Genomic DNA, 5,606 nt, shown 5'->3' on the forward strand with positions numbered 1-5,606 from the left:
TCAGGAAAGTGGTGCTCAACTCAATGAAAGGAATTACTATATTTATATTAGTTACTTTTCCATTGCTGTTTAAAGACACTGACCAAAGTAATCTATAGAAGGAAGATTTATTTGAGCTTACGATTCCAGAGAAATTACAGGCTGGGAGGCATGTTGGCAGGAGGTGGCTGGAGCAGGAGCAGCAGAAGCTAAGCCCTCACATCTTCAAGCAGGCACAGGAAGCAAGAGAGGGACTGGAGATCTGGCAAGGTTTAAGAACTCTTTCATCCTGCCCCCGTGACATGCTTCCTCCAGCATAGCCACACCTTCTAAGATCTCCCCAAAGAGTGCCACCAACTGGGGACAAAACGTCCAAATACTTGGAGCCTATGGGAGATATTCTCATTCAAACCATCACAACGTGCTCCCTAAGTTCCCACAACAATGTACATTTCTTACATTGTGATGTTGACACAATTCATGAATTATTCATTTTCATTGTAATCATTGTTCTAGGGTGTATGCAATTATCTGAGCAATGCTTCATCAGTTCTGAAACTAACAAAGTCACTCTGATGCATGTTTTCTGTTATTAAAATAAAAATGCAGCATGCCCATAACACAAAGAGGATTCTTTTCTCTCTGGTTTGAACAAGTTTACTGGGAAAGTACAGCATGAAAAAGAAATTATAATCATATTTAGAATTTCTTGTGTTAATGAAGCAGATTTTTAAAAAACATTTTATTTATTTTTCTTTCTTTCATGTATATGGTGGGTACACCTGTGTTGTGCAATGCCACAGAGGTCAGAAGAGGGCTTCAGATTTCCCTGGAACTGGAGTTAAGGACGATTCATAGCTGCCATGTGGATGCTGGGAATCAAACCCAGGTCCTCTGCAAGAGCAGTCAGTGCTCTTAACTGCTGAGCCATCTCTCCAGCCCCATGAATAAAGCAGTTTTTTAATGACCAAACACTATTTTTACTCTCCCACTTGAGAGCTGGAGTCTATCTCTTGTTTTCTTGGTTCTGGACAGCTCTGTGACCACTGGTGCCTCTTAGAAAGCCTCTGTTTTGGGAAACTGGTAACCTCTACTTCTTGTCTCTTAACATCCTTGCTGAGATGATCTCATTTGAAAAGGCACATGTGGACACCCTAGTCCTGTTAGTTAAGTTCAACTTCCTATCTATCACCACCGAGTCACCATGCATGGCCATAAACCATCTTGCACCCTCCAGGCAAACCATGACCAATGAATACTACTAAGTGACTTCATTATATACAACTTAGAATCACCCTGCCAGATTTTCCCCAGTTCCTCTCTACCAAATCATGAGATAAGGTAAAATAATTTGTTTTCATTAAGTTTTGAGGAGATTTATTGGAAGGTATTCTGTATGCTATAGGAAGTCAAAAGTAATCATCAGTATTACCCAGCTGTGAACCTTATGAACTACAATAACAAATGGCCTAGCAAGGTATAACCACCAGTGTAATAGTGGCATGAATGCTGTGGAAGTAACCAACCACCTTCTTATTCAATTTAAGGCCTGCTTCACAAGATGGAGCTCATATCTGACACTCTTATCAGGGACAAAAACCTGGGGCTAGACAGGTCACAGGCTCTAGAGGAGAACCTACTGCCGGTGCCAGCTGGCCAAGACAGACAGTACCTGAAAGGGGGAGTGAGGATTGAAAGAAAAAACAAGAGACGGAAAAGATACTTGAGAGGACTGTCAGTAGAGACTGCAGCCCTGATTTATTTTAGCTCTGCCTTTTCATACAGAAGAACATCAGAGATCTTAACTCAATTAATTTCAACAGCTGTTTTCTGAGGGTCAAGGAGAGGTCAGATACTTGTTTTGTGAGCTCCACCATATAAACACATTCCTCCTGATTTGGCAGATTAGGTAGTGGTATGCAAAACACAAACTCAGTAAACAGCCTGCCACAGCTCAATGTACATAATGGATTAATAGCTCCCAACAACCTACTACTATTATTCTGCTAAGTGGACATAGTATGAAAGCAATGTCTAATGACTATTGTTATACCCATAGATTAGTGCATCTCTCAACTCTCACCAGAGAAGCTTCTTCCTACAGCAGATGGATATTGACACAAAGACTCACAACAGGTCAACATACCAAAAATAAGAAACTAAGGAGATCTATAATATTTTAAGATATTGCCAAAGCACTTATTTAGCAATCTCAAGGCAAATGGACTGAATGATGCTTTGCTTTGCTTTAAGGAAATGCCCAGTGTTTCTGAACTTTACCTGCTCTTCTTGAGAAAACTATATGGATATATATTTTCTTGTTCCACAGCAGCCACCACATATCACAAGATAGTTAACATGTTCTCCCAAGCATAATAGGCCCTGCAATTCCTGTATCTCTTCCTGTCAAAATATGGTTTTCTGGTTCTTTCCCCCTCTGCTCTACAACCAGATTTAGTAAGATACTATTAGGGACAAGCCAAAGACAAGAGCAAGTCTTGGTATGAAGGCTGACCACCCTCCTTCACAAAAGCATAGGAAAGGACCTTCGCATCAAGAGCCTTAAAGAGATATTAGATCCTCTGCCACCCCCACAAACCCAGTTCCTCCAAGAACTGAAGTACTAGACACTGGACAAATATTCTGCTGATGAACCTCTGTTTCAATCTCTCATTGGGCATTCAAAACATGGCTTGGAATTGAAAGGGTTTCAATTCAGATTTTCTTCATATTTTGGAATATAAATAGTGAGAAATTTTGAGATGAGACCCAAATCCAAAGACAAAATTCATTTATGTTTCATATATATCTTATATACATAGACTGGAAGAAATGTTAAATGATATTTTTAATAAATTTGTGTTTAAAACAATTTTGGAGTTTGGGGGTTATTGCTATTATTATGTGTTTGTTTTCTTTTCTCTCTTTTGTATTAGTTTTGGGATCAAACCCAGGGTTTGCACATACAAAGCACATACTCCACCACTGAGATATACCCTAAGCCCATAAAGAAAAGTTTCATGGTATAGAATTTTCCATTGCGATGTCATGTCAACAAAATGTTTTGGATTTTATAGGATTTCATATTTAATGTTTTTAATCATTAAAGATATTCCACCTGTATCTAAACTCAACAATCTCTAGAATAGGGAGGCCTGATAATGGTCTTAAATCAGGAGCTTCTGGAAAAGATGGCTCAGAATCAAGCCATGAGTGTAGGAAGCCAATCACACTCTTGCCTTGATGGACCCAGTAACCCAAGAGTCTTGCCCTCTGGGACAGTGTCCTTAGAGTTCACTGGTGGTCACAATGGGAAAACAGGCCCTTACCAAGACTCTGTCCACTAGGCCTTTATTCTGTAACTGGGCTCACAGTTCTGCAGAATTTCACCAGACTGCTGTCCATGACCCATGGTCATAGGTCCCTGTCTGGTGATGTCCCCATGGTCACTGGGATTCTGCACAACCCTCAGGAAGGAGATGAGCTTTGGACATGCCATCCTGTATCATTTCCTTCAGAGAAAGAGCCTTACATTTAGTGGAAGGGCTTCTACATATGAACAGCAGTGCGTACTGTGGAACATATTCCTCTAATTCAATAGCTGCTTTATTCTCTCTAATTTGTTTGTTTGTTTGAGGACGTGAGTAGGTATGAATGTTCACATGTGTGGGGTTGCACTTCTGTCTGCAGGTGCAAGTGCATGTATATGTGTGTGGTGGGATGTGTGTGTGTGTGTGTGTGTGTGTGCATGTGCACATGCTCCTGAAGGGAGGCCAAGGATCAGCTTCAGGTATTATTCTCCAGGAGCCTTCCAACTTATTTGTTTGTTTGTTTGAGGGAGTGAGTAGGTATGAATGTTCACATGTGTGGGGTTGCACTTCTGTCTGCAGGTGCAAGTGCATGTATATGTGTGTGGTGGGATGTGTGTGTGTGTGTGTGTGTGTGTGCATGTGCACATGCTCCTGAAGGGAGGCCAAGGATCAGCTTCAGGTATTATTCTCCAGGAGCCTTCCAACTTGCTGAAAGGAGGCCAAGGATCAGCTTCAGGTATTATTCTCCAGGAGCCTTCCAACTTGCTTTGTACACAAAAGATCTCTCACTGGGACCTGGTATTCACTCACATATTTGACTAGGTGGGTTGACCAGGGAGCCCCAGGAATCTTGCTGTCTCTGCCTCTCCAATGGTTAGATTACAAGCACAGCCACCACACCTGACCTTTTTTACATGGGTGCTGGGAATCAAACTCAGCCCCTCATGCTTGTACAGAATGCAATTTACCAACCGAACTACCATTCCAGCCCCAAACCACATTATTCTCTTAATGGCACATTATATGCACTTACATTTGTCATTTCTGGTTCTCATCCCCTATGACTAATGTTATCCGTGTTTCAAATTTGAGCATTTACATCTTACAGAGACTTTCAGATGTCAAGGGCACAGGCACACTAAGTCTTGCTACCTAAAGAACCATAGAAGGTGAACTACGCAGGGTGGTGGCCTGGTACTGCTAACAATGCTTTCTGTGCATAAATTCTATTATTGAATATGTAGAATTGGGGCTGGAGGTATAGCTTAGCCATTAAATCTCAAGATCACAACCCAAATATAAAGAATATATAGGATATTACATAATAGTTCAGGAGGCTGAGCTCATGTATATTGCTCTGTTGTCTTGACTGTAACAATGAATTCAAAAATTATGACTCCAATAAAGGAATCTGCCTTTTATGTTGATCATTACAAAGAAATGCTTGGTAACTTCTGTAATCTTCCATAATATCCCAATTAGTTTTATAGAGCACACAATGCTAAAAGCTCATATAGATCAACCAAATATTCTTCTAACACAAGTTGAATAATAGGTATAATATAATAAAACTTTCTTCTATGATGAAAAACATTAGCTTCGGTGGTATCTTTCCCAGCAATGTTAGCCAGGAAATGCAGTATTTTCCAGGAAATACTCTGGGAAATTTAAGTTTAAAAAAGCATAAACTCACCTAAATAACCTAGATACTCAAAGAATATGAAAGTATTATACTTCAACTATTTTTCTTTAATCCTAGCTATCTACTGAGAAGTCTAATTTAAAGGCAGCCTAGTAGATAAGCATTTCAAGTCCTTAATGTTTTAATTTGTTAGTGCTAGTTATACATAAAATAATAGCACATAATGGAGCATTGACTGTATCTTAGTTTTTGAAAATAAATGCTTCATATAATTAGGCGTTCAAATGAGTCCTTTATTCTTCTTACTAATGTTTTAGTAGCATTATTACCAATAAAGTATGCCATTAAAATACATGGCATGCTTGGTCCCATGCTGAACTGAGAAGCAGCAGAGACTCCTACTGAGACACTGAGATGAAAGATTGGCCCTAAGCACCACTGGTGAGGTATAAGTTGGTCCAATCCCTCTGGAAATTTTTGACATTATGTAGAAATTATCAATACACAATGGGCCAATGATTCTACTTTTTTTTTCTTTTTGAGACAGGGTCTCCCTGTAGCCCCAGCTGTCCTGGAACTCACTATGTAGACCAGGCTCGCCTTGAACTCACAGAGATCTGCCTGCCTCTGCCTCCCAAGTGCTGGGATTAAAGGCGTGCGCCACCACACCTGGC

The sequence above is a fragment of the Nannospalax galili genome, unplaced genomic scaffold (genome assembly GCF_000622305.1).
Source record: "Nannospalax galili isolate Female #2095 unplaced genomic scaffold, S.galili_v1.0 scaffold72, whole genome shotgun sequence".
Taxonomy (NCBI): domain Eukaryota; kingdom Metazoa; phylum Chordata; class Mammalia; order Rodentia; family Spalacidae; genus Nannospalax; species Nannospalax galili.